General features: G+C 42.2%; 1 protein-coding gene across 5 annotated transcripts in view; it reads left to right on the top strand.

The window, feature by feature from the left end:
- fam107b (family with sequence similarity 107 member B) overlaps positions 1-22,872 on the top strand; it is a 162,544-nt gene that overhangs the window by 83,840 nt on the left and 55,832 nt on the right. The gene's annotated exons all lie outside the window — the stretch shown is intronic.

The following is a 22,872-nucleotide window of genomic DNA, read 5'->3' on the forward strand; positions in this document are numbered from 1 at the left end:
ACCACTGACACACACTGAGGCAGCAGGCTGTTACCATCTGTACGATGCACTGCACTAACTCGCCAAGTGTCTTTTCACAGCATCTTCCAAATCCCATACCCTCCACATCCACTTCCTTCCGGAAGAATAAGGCCAGCAGATACTTGGGAATGTCCCCCCCTGTAAGTTCCTCTCCGAGCCACTCACCATCCTGACATGGAAATATATCACCATTCCTTTGCTGGGTCAAATTCCTAGAATTCTCTCCCTAAGGGCATTGTGGGTCAACCTGCAGTGGTTCAAGGTGGACTGCAGTGGTTCAAGAAAGTAGCTCACCCCCACCTTCTCAAGGGGCAATTAGGGATAGGCAGTAACTGGTTTCGTCATGGAAACTCGAACGCTGAATAAGACATCGTGTTAAATACAGCTTCACTCATTGCAACATGGACATTGAGGGCATCACTTGACAGGTCCATGCACCAGACTCTGCCCTCTGAGCCAGTGATGCCCCATCATTTATAAAACCATGTTGTGCAGCCATGGTGGATTTGTCACTTGGGCAAGTGACTGGCATGGAGCTGCCAATCAGATTTCAGAGAAGCCTGGCCTGGTGAGGGCACCGTTGTCTGTGAGTGTCTGCCCAGAGAGATGCAGTCTCTTTTGCCTCTGCTCATAGACTCATAGAGATGGACAGCATGGAAACAGACTCTTCGGATCAACTTGTCCACACCGACCAGATTTCCTAAACTAATCCACTCCCATTTGCCAGCAATTGGCCCATATCCTTCTAAACTCTTTCTATTCATGTACCCATCCAGATGTCTTTTAAATGTTGTCATTGTATCATCTTCCACCACTTCCTCTGGCCATTTGTTCCATATACGCACCATCCTCTGTGTGAAAAAAGTTGCCCCTTCGATCCCTTTTAACTCTTACCCCTCTCACTCTAAACCTCTTCCATTAACTTTAGGTACCTTTGCCTATACCCATGGACCCTGTGCTCAGGGTAGTCCCCAATATCCCTGTGTGCTCCTGGGATTTCTCCTCTGGCCTCCTGATACTCAGCACTCTGCTCTCTCTCTTCTCTCCAATAACCTCTATATGAAGACGGTCAAGCACCCAGACAGTTTTGACCCCAAACAGTGGATCCCCTGCTCTGACTGAGATGTTAACAATCTCTCGATTTCCTGATGGAGGGCTTATGCCTGAAACGTCGATTCTCCTGCTCCTCAGATGCTGCCTGACCTGCTGTGCTTTTCCAGCACCACGCTCTCGACTCTGATCTCCAGCATCTGCAGTCCTCACTTTCTCCTAGTTGATTTTAACCCCTCGACCTGACCAAGTTATTCACCCGGTCTCCTCGCTGAAGTGTGATGGACCCTGCCCCTTTAGCTTCAAAGAGGTAAGCCCTCTAGCCTCCAGCAAGGCCAAAGGATTAACCGTTTCTGCCCTCTGCCTTGACTTGCTCCCAGGCAGCACCCGGTTAGTCTGTTTCATGCAGCTAAACCTGGGCTGAGCCAGAACAATTCCAAAAGTTCGGCGGGTTGGGATTTCAGCAAGTTCTCAATATCCTACACTCGCAAGGTTAGGTGTACAGATGAAATAGTGCTGGGGAAACTCAGCAGGTCTGTGGAGAGAAAAATAAAGCTAACAGTTCCAGTCTGGCATGACTCTTCAGAACTGAAAGGTATTGGAAAATGCTGCCTTGTTTTTTGAAGAGGTTTTGTCTTTATTTGGGGCTGTAGATGAGTTTGTGAACTCTCCCTCCTGCCCTATGAAGCTCAGAGACTCCAGAAATGGAGGTGGGATTTTTACCCACCTGGATCAGACCCCAAGGGTCTCTCTCAGGGAATCCAGTCCGAGTCAAAGGCTACACAAAGTCAACTTCCAAAACAGCTCATTCCATATGAGTTCTGTTCCATAAATGCTGCATGATGAACTGTGTGTATGTGAGCTGTACAAGGCAGGGATGCTGCTAGTGCTGTCTCTACCCTATGCTAGAAAAGCCTGCTATCTCAGGGATGAGGAAGCTCCAATTTCACAGAATGTATAACTTAGAAACAGGCCATTCGGCCCAACATGTCCGTGCCAGTGTCTGTGTTTCACTTGAGCCTCCTCCCGTTAGATCGCCTTTATCCAATTGTCCATCTTCTCATCAGAGAGAACTATGTTATTGGTCTCAGTACTGACTGCCTAACTTCACATAGTCTCGGAATAAATTATCCATACGGACATCAGATAAGGACTGGAATGTGCTCAACTGTGATGTTCTTTATTGTCAAACTGTTCCCTATTTTTGCTATAGTTCCTTTGGGAACTCTGGGGAGATAGTCAATCCAAATTTGAAGCAATTTCATTCTTCCTGAAATAATTTTGAACTCCTCTGGGCTTCAGATTTCAGGTTAATAGCTCTAACTTGGTGTTGTCCTGGCACAGGACTCTGTCCCAGGACCTGGCAGGTCAGGAACCCCAATGTAGCACCTAACCCCTGGATTCTGGCCCAAACAGGCTCCTGTGTAAAACAGCATCCCTGGTTCCACCTGCATTTCCTGAACTCTACAGAAGGAAGCTACTTACCCCTATTCTTGGATTGGTGTCCTGGCTTGGTTCGGAGTCTTCAGTGTTTTTCAGCCTAAGTGTTATCTTCTGGACATCTTTCATAATGGGTGCACAACTAAGAAAACTGAAGTTTATCAAGAGCTTTTCTACTTCTCTTGCAAATATGTTTCATGTTGACTGTTCTAAGTGCAATTTCTCAGCCTCTTTCTCTGAATGTCAAAAGATCAGTTGCCCAGCTCCCAGTTTTAAAGAGTCATTGCGGGCTCAAACTGTTAAGGCAGGCGATGGCCTAGTGGTATTATTGCTGGACTGTTAATTCGGAGATTCTGATAAAGTTCTGGGGACCTGGGTGCGCATCTCCCCACAGATGGAGTTGGAATTCCATCTTTTTTAAAAAAAAATCTGGAATTAAAAGTCATTGTCAATTATCAGAAAAATGTAGCCAGTCAATTGATATCCTTTAGGGAAGGATTCTTACCTGGTCAGGCCCACACATGACTCCAGACCCACAGCAATATAGTTTAACTCTTAACCATTCAATTAAGAATGGGCAATAAATGCTGCCCTCACACCCTGAATGAATAAAACTAAGGAAATATTAACTTTGTTCCTCTCCCCACTGTCGCTGCCAGACCTGCTGATTTCCTCAGCAATTTCTGTTTTTATTTCCACAGCTCTCTACACTTTCTTTTGTACCTAAGAAGAGAGTATATCCCAGGATAAACCTTTCAGAGTGTGTGTCTGTATGTGTTTATGTCTGTGTGTCTATTTGAGTGTGTGTGTTGAATAACAACAAGACCAGACTTGACTGTGACTCACCCCTCCTCAAACAGCCCCCGCTGACAGTCACAGTTCTCACATCAATAGCGGTTACTTGGCAAGGCACATGGGGTCAACATGCATCCGTGGAATCCCATTGCAACAAGGCATCAACACCTTCAGCAGACAAAGGTTTCATTCCCATGAAAGGACAGGAACTCTGTGCTTAATCTTCCCTTCCTAACACACAGACACTGAAACTAATTTTAGTCCCAAACCCTGAATCAGCAACCTCACTAAGTTTAGTTAAGTCCACACTGATTGGATTGAAAACCTTCCTGATCTGTAAGGGAGCTACTGGAGCAAGTACTTCATCATGCACTGTCCCAACAGTAGAATCCCAAATTAGTTGGGATAATTCTTACATTTGGGAGGCAGAAGTTCTTTACTTTTTTGTTAAATAATAAAAATCTGGCATTACTGCATTTAACACTCAGCTAACTCTCCTATTACCTGTCAAAACATTATTCTTTATCACTGTAATTTGTTACTTTTCACTGAATTCATGTCACACAATTAGTAAATACTTCAACCCTTGTTTTTAAATTGTATTTTACATCAATACTAACATTGCAAGTTGTTCCCTTTGCAAAAAATATATAATTGAAGATTTTGGTGCCAAATGTTTGACATGATAACTTTTAATTATTTTTGTATTTACAATTCCCATGGAGGTCAAAAAACTAACACAGAAAAATGAACTCACTAAAAGACCTCCGTGGAAGAGACGAGTTGATGGATGTTTCATATCTCACAATTTCGATGCACAAGCCAAAAGTGATAAGACTTATCTTGCAGGTTGCAATCAGTGGAAACTAAAAATTTTACATTTAAGAAGCTGTAAAAATGAAGATAAACCTCAGGGCTTTGCTGGCAGTCCCTTTGCCACATACATCATGACATTAAACCACAAACTCTCCACTAATCTTATCTCCACCAGCTCATGTTCAACTCCTTCTCGCACAGTTTTCCAGGACGTTAAGAACTGAGAGAACCAAGGGTGCTGTAAATTGGAGACGGAAATTACTGGAAAAACTCAGCCGGTCTGGCAGCATCTGTGGAGAGAAATCAGAGTTAACATTTTGGGTTCAGTGACCCTTCAACAGAACAGGAAAGATTATTGGACCCGAAATGTTAACTCTGATTTCTCTCCACAGATGCTGCCAGATCTGCTGAGCTTTTCCAGCAATTTATGTCCTCGGTTTGTTATACCCAGGATTGGAGAGTTCAGTTCAGGTGGAGAGATTGGAAAAGTTTGAAGTAATATTTTCTGTTTGAGAGTTGTAGAAATCTGTAAGGGTGGAACTGAAAAGATGGCTGATTACAGAAATCATTGATAAACGGAGTGGAACAGATATCTAATGATAAAGAATTTAAACAAAAAATAGGGATGATTTGGAGATGCCAGTGTTGGACTTGGGTGTACAAAGTTATAGATCATACAACACCAGGTTATAGTCCAACATGTTTAATTGGAAGCACTAGCTTTCGGAGCACTGCTCCTTCATAAGGTGGTTGTGGAGGACACAATTATAAGACACCGATTCTATAAATTCTGTGTCTTACAATTGTGCACTCCTCCACCACCACCTGGTGAAAGACTGGCGCTCCGAAAGCTTCCAATTAAACCTGTTGGACTATGACCTGGTGTTGTGTGATTTGTAAAAAAAGTAGGGAAGTAGCCTAAACAGGGAACCAGTGCAACCATAGAGTGTGGGGCATCCTCCTGTGCTCTTCTCTAACACTGTGAGTACCAGAGCATGGAGAAATCACAGCTTCAAACCTTGCTCGTTTAACTAGTAAGATTCCGCATCATTTCATAGAGTCACAGAGTCCTACAGCATAGAGACAGACCCTTTAGTTCCAAACTGGTCCATGCCGACCAAAATGCCCATGTACGCTAACCCCATTTCCCTGCATTTGATCCATATCTTTCTAAACCTTTCCTATCCATGTATTTGTCCAAATGCCTTTTAAATGTTGTTAATGTACCCGCCTCAATCACTTCCACTGGCAGCTCATTCCATATGCGTATTCCACTGTGTAAAGAAAAACGTTGCCCCTCAGGTACCCTTTTATTCTTTCCCCTCTAACCTTAAACTGATGTCCTCAATTCCCCAACCTGGGAAAAAAACTGAGTACATTCACCCTATCCATGCCTCTGATGATCTTGTACATTTCTGTAAGATCCCCCCCCTTCAGTCTCCCTTGCACGAAAGAAAAGTCCTAACTTGTCCAACCTCTCCCGATTAACTTAGATCATTTGATTATATTGTAACATGCTCAGAGTGGTTTAGGGCATTGAATATCATTACTTCTACATAAGGTAGAGAGACAAAAGATAGAGATGGGGGGGGTAGGTATAGGACAGATGTTAGGGGTAGATTCTTTACTCAGCGAGTCGTGAGTTCATGGAATGCCCTGCCAGTAGCAGTGGTGGACTCTCCTTCATTATGGGCATTTAAGCGGGCATTGGATAGGCATATGGAGGATAGTGGACTAGTGTAGGTTAGGTGGGCTTGGATCGGCGCAACATCGAGGGCCAAAGGGCCTGTACTGCGCTGTATTCTTCTATGTTCTATGTTCTATGAATGAGAAGGATATCCTTGAGGAATGTTAAGGTCTAGCTTTTCAGAGTTTAAAAAAAAATTTCCAGAATCTTAGACATGGCTTCTGGTGCAAAACCCTTTTTGTTAATGAGAAGTATCACAGAGATATTTTGAGAGTAAAAGTTGACTTAATTTTGTCTCTGTTTTGTTTAGTTGGTTCTGATTATAAGAGCCTGACTTTCAGTCTGGATGAGGCTTGATCTATATTTCTGTCTAACGGTTACTAAACTTTTTGTATTTGCATTTTGAAACAGTACATAAGCAAGAAATATGGGCATTTCCCTTTATTCTTAATTGTAATGTAGGCTGTTTTGGAAGAAATCTTTGTATAAAATACAAGTTTATTTTTACCCACATATGGCCTACTCCAGTAATGGATTGACAGAGAACATACTGATGGAAAATAATAAAACAAAACTGGTTTTCAGGAGTCTGAGTTATGGAAATATACAGCACGGAAATAGACCCTTCACTCCAACTCGTCCATGCCGACCAGGTTTCCCAAACTAAACTGTCTGCTTTTGGGTCATTGCTCTGTAAACCTTTCTCATTCGTGTACCTGTCCAAATATCTTTGAAACGTTGTAACTGTACCTGCATCTACCAATTCCTCTAGCAGTTCATTCCACATACAAACCACCCCCTGTGTGGAAAAAGGTACCCTTCAGGTCCCCTTTAAATCTTTCTCCTCTCACCTTAAACATATGCACCCTTGCTTTGAACTCCCCCATCCTTGGTGAAAGACCTTTGCTATTCACCTTGTCTATGCCCATCCTGATTTTATAAACCTCTATCAGGTTGCCCCTCAATCTCCAGTGCATCAGTGAAAGAAAGTCCCAGACTACCCAACCTCTTTTTAACTCAAACCCCCAAGGCCAAGGAACGTCCTGGTAAATCCTTTCTGCACTCTTTCCAATTTAATAACATCCTTCCTATAACAGGGCAACCAGAAATGTATGCAGTACTCCAGAAGTGGCCTCCGCAATGCCCTGTACAACCTCAACAACCCAACTCCTATACTCAATGGTCTGAGCAATGAAGGCACCCTCTCTCCCCATGATATTTGGTCCATTCCCAAACGGAACTGCTCCAGGCAGGGACCTCGGAGCCTGTGCAGGATGGAGGGATGAGCCAGAATGGGAAAATCGACACTTGGGTAATCCTTTGGGTTCCTTAGGAACTAGCCCAAAGTAAATTAATATTCGTGTTAGAACCAACTTTCAGCAAGAGATAGCAAGATCAGCTATAACAAAATATTTGCATTTATATAGAGCCTTCAATTGAATAAAGCATTTAGTAATCACAACAAGAATTAAGATAAAACAACATTTACAAAGAAGAAACAAAGTGATAGAAATAGGACAGATGTCAGAGGTAGTTTCTTTACTCAGAGAGTAGTAAGGGTATGGAATGCTTTACCTGCAACGGTAGTAGATTCGCCAACTTTAAGTACATTTAAGTCGTCATTGGACAAGCATATGGACATACGTGGAATAGTGTAGGTTAGATGGGCTTCAGATTGGTATGATAGGTCAGCGCAACATCGAGGTCCGAAGGGCCTGTACTGCGCTGTAATGTTCTATATTATTCAAGCAAACGAGCAAAGAAACTATCTTCCACTTCACGATAGCCAGAAATCAATATGTTCCGATGCAAACTCCAGGCTTGAAGCATTCTCTAGCTCCCTGCCTCTCTGTCTCTGTCTCTCTCTCTCTCTCTCTCTCTCTCTCTCTCTCTCTCTCTCTCTCTCTCTCTCTCTCTCTCTGTCTCTCTGTCTCTCTCACCCAGTTTTGAATGTAGTCAGCAGGCTGTGTGTTTAGTTACAAGTTTATTACCAATACTTGAAGCAAAACATATCCTCTGTTTCATTCAAATATTCAACCTCTGCTCTGACTTCATAATGATGTAATGAACTTGGATTTAACTTTGGACGAGGCTGCATGGATAGAATTTCACAGAATCCCTACAGTGTGGAAACAGGCCATTAGGCCCAACAAGTCCACACCTACTCTCCGAAGAATATCCCACCCAGACTCATTCCCCTACATTTACCCCTGACTAATGCACCTAACCGACACCTCCCTGAACACTACGGGCAATTTAGCAAGGCCAATCCACCTATCGTTCACATCTTTGGACTGTGGGAGGAAACCAGAGCACCCGGAGGAAACCCACGCAGACATGAGGAGAATGTCAAACCCCACAGACAGTTACCCGAGGCCGGAATCGAACCATGGCACTGTGAGGCAGCAGTGCTAACCACTGAGCCACCATGCCGCCTTAATGGTGTGAATGAGAGAAACTAATAGAATCTGCAGAATTAATAGAAGCTCAAATGGAAACAAAAAAGCCCAAAATAGCCACCTGTAAATTGTGATTAAATTAAGTAAGATTGGAGAGAGAATACTGGAATAAAAAGAAGTTGCTGGAGAAACTCAGCAGAGCTGGCAGCATCTGTGGAGAGAGAAACAGTTAACGTTCATATCTGATATGAAATATTAACTCTGTTTTTTCTCTCTCCATAGGTGCTGCCAGGTCTGCTGAGTTCTCCAGCACTTTCAGTTTTTAATTCATATCTCCAACATCCACAGTAATTTCTTTTCATTTCAAGAAAATTACAGTTGAATAAACTAATGGAAAATCCTTTAATTGAAGCCACCAGTAAACTTCTTGTCCTTCCTGCTGATCCAGAATGATCACAGACCTTACTGTGTGATAGTGATTAAAGTTGTTGTTGGACAGATTTAAGGAATTACCCAGTCAATATTTCAACCTGAAAATACACGTTTATTGATCATTATATCCTAGTGGCAGCATTAGTTCAGTTATTTCCCTTTGGCTTAAACCCAAATCAATCCTGGTCTCTGCCAAGAGGTTATTGCTATTAGTGGCTGTGGTTCCCTTTACCTCTTCTTCTTTACAAGTTTAAGTGCAAGTTGCCAGCCAAGTCATAGCACTGAGCATGTTGTTAGGTGGATTGGCATGAAGCCTGTAACAAATGTTTATGGGCTATGTTGATTGACAGTGTGGTGAGCCATCTGATCCTGCTGACCACAGTCACACATTGAGTTCTCCTTTAAATTCCACTTGAGAAGGATAGGCACTGTCTTGGATTTGGGTTGGATTTCAGATCAGACTGAGATGAAAGCCTCATCCCTATCCACAAGGACCTTGACTGAGTGTGTTTGCCAATGGGCCCAAAACTGTTTCTAATTTTCCAGTGCTTTCAAAGCTCCGCAGAGAGAGAGAGACTGCAAGCATGACTACTTAGCCGCATGCAGTACCAGGTGCTCTTCTGACATGGCGGTTAAACTTAGAAAGCTGGTGTAGGCCATTCAGCCCTTCAATCCTGCTCTGCCACTCCATACGATCATGGCTGACCACTCAACTCAAGAGAAAGTGAGGACTGCAGATGCTGGAGACCCGAGTCAAAAAGTGTGGTGCTGGAAAAGCACAGCCGGTCAGGCAGCATCCAAGGAACAGTAGAGTCAACATTTCAAACATTCCTGATGAAGAACTTATTCTCAAAACATCGACTCTCCTGCTCCTCAGATCCTGCCTGACCGGCTGTACTTTTCCAGCACCACACTTTTTGCCTCTGATCACCCAACTCAGTCCCCTGTTCCTGCTTTCTCCCCCATACCCTTTGATTCCTTTAGTCCTAAAAATTATATCTAACTCCATCTTAAAAACTTTCGTTGTTTTAGCCTCAACCGCTTTCTGGGCAAGTAAGTTCTCCTCATATCAGGCCTAAATGGCCCACCCTGAATCCTTAGACAAAGTTTTTGAAATGTCGTTTTCATTCAGAACTGGGAGATATCCTCTGTTTCCAGCTCAGCAAACATCGACTCCCTGGCACAGCTCAAACAATCTGCAAAAATGATCCTCCGCAATAGTTAGGAGTGTGCTTGTGACCTGGTCTCTGAGTATTTTGTGTCATATCTTAATCTCCTCCTGAAATTACACCCCACGCCTCTCCCACACCACATCTTGAAGCACAAAACTTACTGTCACGTCTGTTTAATTTTTAACAGCTTGACCTTTTATTCTCAATTTCTGCACCATAGCAGCTTGGATTTATATCACAGCACTTGCAGTGTAAACCATTCCAAGATAGTTAGAGGAGGGCTATCGACAAGCTTTGACCTCCAGCCCCATTGGGAAGTTTTGGGACAGCTGGTCAAAAAGATACATTTTAGTGAATGTTCTAAAGCAGGAAAGATGCTGGAATTACAGAACTCAGTGTCTCAGCAACTAAAGGCATGACCATAAGATATAGGAGTGGAAGTAAGGCCATTCGGCCCCATCGAGCCCACTCCGCCATTCAATCATGGCTGATGGGCATTTCAACTCCACTTACCCGCATTCTCCCCGTAGCCCTTAATTCCTTGTGACATAAGAATTTATCAATTTCTGCCTTGAAGACATTTAGCGTCCTGGCCTCCACTGCACTCTGCGGCAATGAATTCCACAGGCCCACCACTCTCCGGCTGAAGAAATGTCTCCGCATTTCTGTTCTGAATTTACCCCCTCTAATTCTAAGGCTGTGTCCATGGGTCCTAGTCTCCTCGCCTAACGGAAACAATTTCCTAGCGTCCACCCTCTCCAAGCCACAAATGGTAGAGTTATTAAAATCAGGAATATGCTGGAATTGGAGGAAAACCGAGATGGTTTGAGAACTGGAGGGAGTTACCGATAAAGAGAGCAGCAAGACCACAGAAGGATTTGAAAACAAGGGTGAGAATTTTAAAATCAAAGTGTTTTGGAGCTGGGGAGTAAGGTGGGTCAGTGAGCATGGAGTAATAGGTGAATTTGAATTGATACAAAAATGGATTCAGGCAACAGATTGACTTGAACTCTCTATTAAATATTTGTCTTCCACAAAATTACTGTCTGTTTCTTTAAAGAATGCTGTTTTCTTCCTCTGTTTGTTTCCTTTTCTGACACAGAGGTTAACCCCAGAAACGTGGAAAGTCAGGCACAATCTCTTGGAGCTTGCGTGAATTTCACAGCTAGCGTTTTAGTTTTGACATTGTCCAGTTGTTAAAGATCAGCACTGTTGGAAATGACCCTTCCAGTTTAGAGACTGACATACACACATGCACACAGACTGCAGTCTGGGGACCCATGTGGGGATATTGGCCTCAGTCAGTGTCTGGCAGATGCTGCACTTGCCCCTGTATGAATTGTGTCATGTGCTTTACCATGTTATCATTCATGTCATGTAATTGTGTCTGTTCAATGTTGCCAATAGACCATAAGACCTAGAGGCTGAAGTAGACCATGCAGTGGGCATGCTTCCACATTCAATGAGACCATAGCTGATCTGATAATCTTCAACTCCACTTTCAAGCCTTTTCCCCATAACTCTTGATTCCCTTAGTGATTGAAAATCACACTGTCTTAAAGGAAAGTGAAGTGAGGAGGTTTGGAGAGGTTGTTACTGATCTTAGGGGTTTGACAACTGAAACGTGAGAGATTAAAATTTGCTGCAACTAGGTGTCAAAAGTGGAGGAGTGCCGATATATCGGAATGCTAGGAAAGGTTACAAGGATGGGGAGTCATGTTTCCAACATTGTAGCTCTGGGAAGCAGAGATTCCTGCTTCTTGAGTGTGAAAGAACTGAGTTTTTATTATCCAGCACCTATGGGACCAGGAGAGTACTGATTGATCACTTTTTCCTTGTGGATCAAGAGGTCCTCATAATCAGTGTAAAAAGACACACTAAGTCATAGAAATGTAATACAGAGGGCATACACATCACTGTTAGATTATTTACAGTGTAAATCACTGAAATAATAAAGCAACTTCACCTTAAATAATCCTTACCACAGAGAGCTTCTCACTCACCGCCTCATTGACCACTTGGACGTCGCAGTAGATTTCAGCATTTGAGGAAAATTGACTTGAAATTGAATCAACTGTTGCTATTTCATGTGGCCATTTGATTCAACAACAAATATATTTACATTGAGGTGAATAAATTTAAAAAACACAAATAATCAGACAGAATAATACAGTAATCCTTGCGGTGTTTGAGATACATAATTTTTGCTGGTTTATTGAGACTCTTAGTTCATAAGGTCTTGCATTTTGGGGGATTACAAAATCATTTCCACCATCTCAGAGTCATAGAGCTGTAGAGTCATACAGCACGGGAACAGACCCTTCAGTCCACTCATCTGCACCAACCAGACATCCCAATCTAATGTAGTCCCATTTGCCAGTGTTTGTCCCATATCTGTCTTAAACCCTTCCTATTCACATCACCATCCTGATGCTTTTTAAATGCTCCAGCCTTCATCACTTCCTCTGTGTCATAGTTTGAATAACTTGCCTTTTGCCGGCCACCATCTACAGGTCAGGAGTGTGGTGGAGTTTTCCCCACTTCCTTGGATTGGTGCAGCTCCAACAACCCTCAAAAAATATGGAGCACAAAGCAACCCACTTGGGTAATATCCCATCGAGGACTGTACACATTTTCCGCTGATTTATCGATGCAGCAATTTCCTTTGTCATTACCTTCCAAACACACAACCACTTTAATCTCGAAGGACAAGGGCAACAGATACACAGGAACACTCCTGCAAGTTCCCCCTCCAAGCCACTCAGCATTGGGACTTGGAAATATGTCACCATTTGTTCACTCTTGCTGGGTCAAAATCCTGGAATTCCCTCCCCAAATAGCTCTGTCAATGTCCCTCCAGCACCAGGATTTCAGCGGTTGAAGAAGGCAGCTCCTGGAGCAGTTAGGGATGAACAATAAATGTTAGCTAGCTGCAACACCAACATCCTGTAGAAGAATGTTTAATAAATACTATAATCTATTAACCACACATTAAGTTCATGTGTAATTTGAGTGAAAGTGGATGATATGACCAAGATATTGGCTGTGCTCTGGTGCAGCTCCATTCAACAATTCAAAAATACGGAATATCTCTTTAAAGTCAGTGTGAGTTATTGGAAAAGACGGCAGTGATGTTTGGTGCAGTATTAGTCACATCTTCTGGCAATTGTAAAAAAAAAATTCACATTGGCTAACCCTGACCTTTAGCTTGAAGCTTTAATTTATTCCCACACAAACAGTCAGAAAACAGACAATGCTGCTACTCTGAAAATAGAAATGGATAAAACAGGGAAGTTCACAACGGATTGAGTAGCCAGTGATAGAAAGAAAAGACCGCCTTTCACATGAATACCCTCCATCGAGACCCTCCCCCAACAGTGCTTTTCAATGTCCCCAGTTCCGAGTTGTACAACAGTTACAGTAGATTTTTTTTGTTGGGAGTAAATGAATGTGGGATGACTTCTGGCAGGATTATAATAGTTACCATATTTACATTTCACAGGGTATTCTTGCTTTGAAGTTTGTTATGGCTTTGTGCGCTGTGCTGTCTGATACCACAGGAGTTTATAATGTTTAAACAGCTTAGAGTTTCCTATTACTTCCTGTTGGTGCTGCACCATATTTTTGGCAAAGGGCCACATTCCAACACTGTGACAGCACTTGAATCACCGGCCTTAATAGTTAAGACAGAGCAGGAGCTCAGCTCAGGAGGTCCTGACCTGTAAATCACAAGAGCAACCCTGGGGGTTAATAACTGAAATCTCCTTCATTGTCACCAAGTGGACCTTTCAAACTTCCAAAGTCCGAACAAATTCTTTTTAACGCAGTTAGAAACACACCCTTCCTGTCCACTGCAATCCCATGGGGTCTTATACTCACTGCCAATTAAGATGGTAATAGAAAATTCAAGATAATAGGAGGAAAAAGAATTGTTTTCAAAAACAAACTCCTTGTCACTAGATAAATTGTGAGACAAAAGCTGGTGTTATTCCTGTGTTTCACAGAATTACTTTGATATGAAATATCACCAGTAAAATTTTAAAGAGGTTTCAGTTCTATGCAGTTATTAGAGTTTTCAATGGTGGCTCAGTCAGCGGATACACTTGGCATAAGGGGGTCAGTTAGCTCAGTTGGCTGCACGGCTGGTTTACAGCGACGCCAAAAGCACAAGTTCAATTCCTGAAGTGGCTAAAGTTCCTGAAAACTTTTCAATCTCTCTGTACCTGAGGCAGGGAGACCCTCCGGTTAAACCACCACCAGTTATCCCCCTCCATTAAGGGTGTGTTCCCCTGGAATGATGGTGACTTTACTGCCTTCAGACGAAAGGTTGCATGTTTGAGGCCCACTTCAGTGCAAAAGCCTATATCGGTTCTGCAGGAGAGCTACATTTATTGAGTTGCTGGCTTTTAGCTGATAAGTTCCACTGGTCCCAATAACAGATCCTTTTGCATTATTTTGAAGAAGAGGGAAGGTTTTCCTGTTGCCCAGGCCATTATCCTTCAATCAACGTTACAAAATAATATTTGTTCATGATCACATTGCTGGTTGTGGGAGTTTGCTGTGTTCAAATTGGCTGCTGTGGTTCCTACAAAATACAAAAGTGCCCATACTTCAAAACTATTTCATTGACCAAGAATATGTTTTGGGATGACCTATGGATGTGAACAGTGCTATGTAAATGCCTGTCTTTCCTGAGTGTGTTCTGAAGCAAGTGAGGGTAAGGCACATAGTACCAAAAAAAGCTGTGCCCCATTGTGGGCACGAGTTTGGATTAAAATGACCAATTTTGCTGTAGTTGTACAGCTGCCCTGATGCTGTAGGAGTTTGTTGTTTCGGGGAAGGGATACAGAAAACTTTCACCTGAACCTGGCATTACTTGATGTTGAACACATACTGATAGAATGAGCAGTGTTTATTGTTTTAATGTCTGTGTTCAACATCACGATGTGCAAAACAAAACTAACTCAAAATGCTCTTCCACAGCATAACAATGGCTTGGCTGTTCGCTTTACTGTGAAACATGAGAATTTACTTATTTGAAATCGACAGAGCTTATTACAACAATATTTTTGAAGCTTTGCATGGGAGAAATGTTCTCTTTAGTGCATTAATGACTCAGTGTGTGACATCCTGACTACTGGAGGATGTTCTCTCTTTAAAGAGAGAATTTCAGCACATAAAGGTTTCTGCTGTTTCAGCCTCCCTTCTTCCACCAGCCCTTCTGTTCCTCTGCTTCAGGGATAAACAATAGGAGCAGGATAACAGAGCAGGCGTGGACTCTGCTGCAGGAAATGAGCCATCAGTCTGGATGAGAAAGAAGGCTCATCACTTTTTCCACCGACAAAAAAAATGCAAAGGCTCTTTTCCCTGGAGTGGCAGAGGTTGAGAGATGACATTATAGAGGTTTATAAAATTGAGGGGCATGGATAGTATAAATAGCCAACGTCTTTTCCCTGGGTGGGAGAGTCCAGAACTAGAAGGCATGGGTTTAGGGTGAGAGGGGAAAGATTTAAAAGGGACCTAAGGGACAACTTTTTCATGCAGAGGGTGGTGCATGTGTGGAATAAACTGCCAGAAGAAGTGGTGGATGCTGGTACAATTGCAACATTTAAAAGACATCTGGATGGGTATATGAGTAGGAAGGGTTTGGAGGGATATGGGCCAAGTGCTGGCAAATGGGACTAGATTAATTTAGGATATCTGACTGGCATGGAAGAGTTTGTTTCCATGTTGTACATCTCTATGACTCTGAGGTCTGACGTAATTCTTGGCACACGAGGTGACCAGACTGTCGTGGGGACTGCCCAGGTCATTACCTACAATCGATTTCCACAACAAACGCAAAGCTACCATGTTTCAAATGTTCATCCTGCTGACTTGTAAATCTGAAAATGTGAACACAAATCTATGACTTAATGAATTCACTTTGAAGTAAATATGAAATGGAAGTAAGTCATTACAGACCATGGTCAGGTAAATGGGGTCAATGTAGACATGGTGGGCTGAAGGGTCTGTTCCTGTGCTGTATGTTGTATGTTATGTGGAATATTAAATAGTGGGCTACACCAGTTGCGCTGAATGGCCTGTTTCTGATGCTGTAAATTCAATGCAAGTCCAAGTGCAGTCGACCCTAACCCCCTCATTTGGGCAGTGGTGTTAGCAAACATGTTTCTCCATTAGGTTAAGGATGTTTACAGTTTACCTTCAGGTACTGAGCAATACAGATTAGCAGGGACCCCTTTAAAGAACATATATATTTGAATGCACTTTCAGCAGATGCGAATCACTGATAAAACCACTGCTTACAAAATGTCGACCAGTTTTACCACATTTAGCCCCAGCCGACTGAAGAGAATGGTTTAAATTAGTCACAGAAGAAATCAGCGCATTTTATGTGCAGCTACAATAAACCTGCTTCTCTCTGTGTCTGATAGTTTTTAATACTCTACCTCCTCCTTAGTACAGATGAAAATGTTCGGGATAAAAATTCATCACAGTCATGACAAAGCAGAAATCTAATCCATGCGTTTTGTCCTGCGCTTAGCCCTTTTCATGCTTTAATCATTTGGCATTTCCCAACTTTCTAAACCACCTGTTGTCTCTATAAAGATCTGTGGCTGTATTGGGGCACGTTTGTGCCAAAATTCAGTTCCTCACATTGGTCAGGGGAGCCAGATTCACAACCTTGATTCACCTGTTGCTGTGCTCATAGAATTGAGGAGATTTTAGTTCCTGAATGCCACACCAATGTAGCATTGTGAACTTTTAACATATATGGTCAATGCTCATTTTAATAAAAGAGATAAGATTGTGTTAACACAATCTGCTGTGTGCTGATGTCATGCCACAATGAAACAACACCATCATCAGGCATTCTATACCTCTGTCTCTCATTGTTGAAAATATTTCCCATAAACGTACCTCTTTGACCAAGCTTTTGACATCTGACTGATTATCATCTTACATAGCTGAGTAATATACTTGCTTTATAACACTCCTGGGAAGTACTTTGGGATTCTTTATGTATTAAAGAATAGTAAAACCAATATACATTTAAATAATTTGTTGAAACATTCCTAAGTGCTTCATATGAAAGTTATTAAACAAGGAATGACCCTCAGCATATGAAGGAGATAATACGGCGGTTCGTGGCATGTTTTGAAGGAGGGCCTTATAAAGGAAAGTGAGGAAAAAAGGCTGATGTAGGAGCCATATAAATGCAGCTTCTGAAGAACGGTCATTGGACCTGAAACGTTAACTCTTTCTCTGTTCACAGATGCTGCCTGACCTGTTGAGTTTCTCCAACAATTTCTATTTTTGTTTTAGATTTCCATCATCCACAGTTCTTTGCTTTATTATAGATTAGATTAGATTACTTAGATTAGATTACATTACAGTGTGGATACAGGCCCTTCGGCCCAACAAGTCCACACCAACCCGCCGAAGCGCAACCCACCCATACCCCTACATTTATCCCTTAGCATGGCCAATTCACCTGACCTGCACATCTTTGGACTGTGGGAGGAAACTGGAGAACCCGGAGGAAACCCACGCAGACACAGGGAGAACGTACAAACTCCACGCAGTCAGTCGCCTGAGGCGGGAATTGAACCTGGGTCTCAGGCGCTGTGAGGCAGCAGTGCTAACCACTGTGCCACCATGTAAATGCAAATTTTGTTATTCTTCCATCTAGATTTATCCATAGTAAATACTGGATCTACTCAATGTCAGTTTTATCAGTTTTGGCAAGAGTTTGTTTTGGGTGTTGGAAGAAAAAGCCTTATCTGCGTCTCTCTTCTTTTGAGAACCAGATCATTTTAATTGACAGCATTTGCAATAAACAGGCCAGGATGCTATGAATGAATGACCATTTCAGCATTCCTTTCTCTCTCTGTCTGAATATTTTGAGAACTTCTTACTGGATGAGGGTAAGAAGACATGTTGAGTTTCAACAAGGTAGGAGAGAGGTTTTGGCTCTATAATGTGTGTGAACACATACTTCGCAAAACAGGAGGCCTCTGTGTATCAGCTGATGCATTTGAACTTGGATTTCATATTGTTATTTTAGAAACAAAAATCTTGACTCTCACAGAACACACAAGTGTATAAGTTAGGAGCATTCAGTCCTTCAAATCTGCTCTGCTATTCAGTAACATCATGGCTGATCTCCCCATACCCGATGTCCTTGCCCCAGCTTGCTTATCCAGAATCTATCTATCTCCATCTTTAAAGTATTCTAAGGGTTTACTTCTCCTGCATTTTTGAGGAAGAGTTCCATGGACCCATGACCCTCTTTGGGAAAAAATCTGTCTTAGCTTCACACCCCATATTTTGAAACTGTAATCCGTCGTTCTGGATTCTCAGATGTGGTCTTGCTGATGCCTAGTCTAACTGAAACACAACTTCCCTGCTTTCGTACTCAAATCTTCTCACAATAACTGATAATACTCTGTTTAGCTTTTCTCATGGCTTGCTGTATTTCCATACTGACCATTTGTGATTCATGCAGTTGTACACCTAGATCCCTCTGCATCTCAAAGCTCTGCAATCTCTCACCAGGTTGATGAAATTTTATTTCTTTTCTCTCAAAATACAGAATTTCACATTTTCACACATTATGCTCCATTTGTTAGATCATTGCCCAGTCAATTTGCATACCTATATGCTCTTGTATCCTCCCAACAACTCCAACTCCAACCTGAGTTTGTGTCAACAGCAAATTTAGCAAATCCCTCCCTTTATCCTAGTCATTGATATAAATTGTATAGATTGAGACTTCAATACTGATCATTGTGACAAACACATTACATCTTATCAATCAGAACATAACCCATTTATGTCCATCATGTTTCCTGTTAACTAGTCATCTGCTGTTCAGAGCAATGTTATCCCATCCAGCACGAACATTTATTTTCCAAACTAACCTTGGTGGCACCTTATAAACGCTTTTTGGAAATCTGAGTACATTGCTTCACTGGGTATACAATGTAAGCATGTGATGCACTGCACTGACTGCAGATTATTGGTTTTATTAAGTTCTCAAACGTAATTAAAAAATTAGGATAAACCAGAAGGACTGCAGAGATTGTAAATCAGAAACAAAAACAGAAGCTGCTGGAAAAGCTCAGCAGGTCTGGCAGCATCTGTGGAGAGAAATCCAGAGTTAACACTGCAGATCAAGAACAGTTCCAAGAGTCACTCAATCCGAACATTAACTCTAATTTCTCTCCACAGATGCTGCCAGGCCTCCTGAGCTTTTCCAGCAACTTCTGTTTTTGTTTCTGATTAACCGTCTCTGCAGTCCTTCTGGTTTTTCCTAATTTTTAACTTGCATTTGAGAACTTAATAAAACCAAGAATCTGCAAAGGAGCAGCACTCTGAAAGCTAGTGCTTCCAAATAAACCTGTTGGACTATAACCTGGTGTTGAGAGATTTTTAACTTTGTCCAGCCCAGTCCAAGACCGGCTCCTCCAAATCAACAATCTGTAAGGCAGGAAATATTACATTGGTCGCCACATTGAATTCAGTGAGATATTGTGTCAACAACTGGGGCCCAGAGCACCAATCCTTGTGACACCCCACTGGTCACAGTCTGCCATTGCAGGATTGACCTGTTTATTCTGACTCTGTTTTCTGACTGTTAGCTGATCAGTAATCCATGCCAGTACAGTGTCTCATAGCCATGTACAGCAAAGCAAGTGATGCTGTCAGAATTCTTGACAAAACATGCACCTCTCAGGATTAATTTTTCTATTTATTTATAAAACAGCACAATAACAAACGTCACTGACAAGCAACCTGCATTCAAGTGCATTGTCAGGCACATTACTGTTGCACATTGTCTGCCTTGTGGTAGGGATGAAGCTGATGTAGTTGGGAGTATTTGCTAGCTGCATGTCTGAATGTAGGAAATGTCAGGGTTCACATTCCCATTTGTGCTTCATGTACCCCTGCTGGGAATGGTCACACACTGAGGTGAGGATAGAAGCAGACTTGGCTTTACTGCTACAAACAGAAACAGAAATTGCTGGAGAAACTCAGCAGGTCTGCCAGCATCTGTGGAGAGAGAAACAGGTAGCTGAAACATCAGCTATCTTCAGAATGGCTTTGCTGCTTTCTTGCTTTCAAAGAGCTGGTTGTCTAAGCTTGCACACACCTCTGTGAGGCTGGAGCAGTTGTCATTGATCATGGGACTGTGGCTCAGCTGGTGTCCCTGAAAAGCAGAGACAGAATTAAAGTAGGGAGCATGGTGTATTTTTTAAAAATTGACATAGCTACACCAACTGTTCCCCACCCCCAACTCCTGACGCACTGTCGTTTACTAAGAACTGTGCAATAAAACTGGGGTCGAGTTAAGAATCTGAAACACTTGTTTAAAGCGTGCACATTAAACATATTTTTGCTTGGTTGTCTGTATTTTAAATATTTTTAATCGAAACATTCCCAATTAAGCGGACTGCAGGCACAGACAGTTCCTGCTGTAATCAGGAAGTGATTTCCAATAAATGTGATCTTCCAAAGAAATGGAAATAGAGTAGAGTTTACTGCAAGATGAAGATTTTTACATCCTCATTTCATTTCCTTTTAGGCCTCTGTACTCATGAGAATTAACTCGCCCACATTCTGCTACTTACAGGAATTGATTAGGGGAGGCAGTAGTGTGGTGCTCATGTCATTAGAGTTGTAATCCATGAACTCCAGCCTAATGTTCTTATCCTGTGGGTTTCAAACCCACATGTCAGACAGTGAAATTTGAATTTAACAATAACAAATCTAGAATTAAACAATGTAAACACTGATTAAAAACTGCAGATGCTGTAAATTAGAAACAAAAACAGAAATGACTGGAAAAGCTCAGCAGGTCTGGCAGCATCTGTGCAGAGATATCAGAGTTAACAGCTTAAAGATCACTAGACCTGAAACATTTAACTCTGTTTTTCTCTCTCCACAGATGCTGCCAGACCTGCTGAGTTTCTCCAGCAATTTCTGTTTTTGTATCTGGCTCACTAATATCATTCAGAGAAGGAACTCTGCCATCCTTACCTAGTCTGGCCTACATGTGACTCCAGACCCACCGCAATGTGGTTGACTCTAAACTGCCCTCTGAGCAATTAGGGATGGGCAATAAATGCTGATCTAGCCAGTTATGTGAATGAGTGAAATAAAAATTGATTAGGAATGAAGCACCTTGTAAATCTTCTACTTATTTATGAGTCACAGAGATGTACGGCACGGAAACAGACCCTTCGGTCCAACCCGTCCATGCCGGCCAGATATCCCAACCCAATCTAGTCCCACCTGTCAGCACCCGGCCCATATCCCTCCAAACCCTTCCTACTCTTATACCCATCCAAATGCCTCTTAAATGTTGCAATTGTACCAGCCTCCAACACATCCTCTGGCGGCTCATTCCAGCTGGCAGCTGCGTGAAAAAGTTGCCCCTTAGGTCTCTTTTATATCTTTCCCCTCTCACCCTAAACCTATACCCTCTAGTTCTGGACTCCCTGACCACAGGGAAAAGACTTTGTCTATTTATCCTATATATCCCTCATAATTTTGTAAACATCTATAAGGTCACCCCTCAGCCTTCTATTGAAAAAAAGATAAGTCAGACAAATTAGTTTTATGGATTTATTTTAAATCCATGTAAATGATTCCATTTCAATTGTTTCAACATCCAGGAGGATTAAACATTAAACTAGCTCATTTACAACCCCGATTTAAAACAGTGGCTGCAAAAATCCTTTCCCCATCCTGCCTCTTCCTTGACCCCTTCTCATTCTCCAGGTTTGGTGACTACTATTTAATTTGCATGTAAAAATAACCCAGGGGTGTTTGTACACTTTGTCGATCACTGATGTGGAGCAATCAATACTTTCTTCTGAGCATTAATTCTAACAAACTTTATTGACAAACCACAAGCTTCTGGAGTTTCAAAATGAAAGAGCACCAAATAAGGCAAAATCGACTTGAGATTTAATGTCGATGGACCAGCCAACAGCAACAATGCAGCACTTCTTATATTGTATTGGAAAACTGCTCTGGTGACCTTTTTTTAACCTATTTTCTTTTTTAAAAGGAAAATGTGGAATGCAATAAATTTCACAACATCCTTCCTATAGGAGGGAGACCAGAATTGCACACAATATTCCAAAAGTTAGAAGTGTATTGGAATATTCCCCACTTGCCTGGATGGGGGCAGCTCCTATAACACTCAAAAAGCTCGACACCATCCAGAACAAAAGCAGCCCAGTTGATTGGAATCACATCCACAAACATCCACTCCCTCCACACCAATGCTCAGTAGCAGCAATGTGTACTATCTACAAGATGCACTGCAGAAACTCACCAAGGCTCCTTAGACAGCATCATGACCACTTCCAACTGGAAGGACAAGGACAGCAGATACATGGGAACACTACCCCCTGCAAGTTCCCCTCCAAGCCACTCACCATCCTGACTTGGAAAGATATCACTGTTTCCTCACTGTCGCTGGGTCAAAATCCTGGAATTCCCTCCGTTACTGTGCTGTGGACAAATGTAAACCTCGGAACCTGCCAAACTTTAGGAAATCGTCTCAAGTAGTAACAATAATATTATATTCTCACAACTCCTCACACAATAATTAAGCTCCTCATTGAAACAATTGTAATAACCTACAACAGTTGTACTTGAAACAGTCCCTGTCCAGTTGCCATTGAAACCACTGGAGATCTGCCAGTGTTTATATAAAATGTTACAGCTAATGTCGACTTTCCAACATTGGAATTTGGACAGCCCGCTGTGTTACGTCACAGTTAAGCTTTGTACATAAGTTCTGTGCGTAATTGTCAGGCTGAAACGATGTTTGGGATATCTTCAGGATGGGCAAGTGGGCAGGACAAGGGGAAAACAACACTTTCTTAAAAGCTCTTTCACAGGATGAGGACATCACTGGCCAGGACAGCATTTATTGCCCATCCCTAATTGCCCAGAGGGCAGTTAAGAGTCAACTACATTGCTGTGGTTCTGGAGTCACATGTAGGCCAGAACAGGTAAGGATGGCAGTTTCCTTCCATGA

This window comes from Chiloscyllium plagiosum, unplaced genomic scaffold (genome assembly GCF_037043375.1).
Source record: "Chiloscyllium plagiosum isolate Xiang-an unplaced genomic scaffold, Cpla_swu_hap1 HiC_scaffold_23, whole genome shotgun sequence".
Lineage (NCBI taxonomy): Eukaryota > Metazoa > Chordata > Chondrichthyes > Orectolobiformes > Hemiscylliidae > Chiloscyllium > Chiloscyllium plagiosum.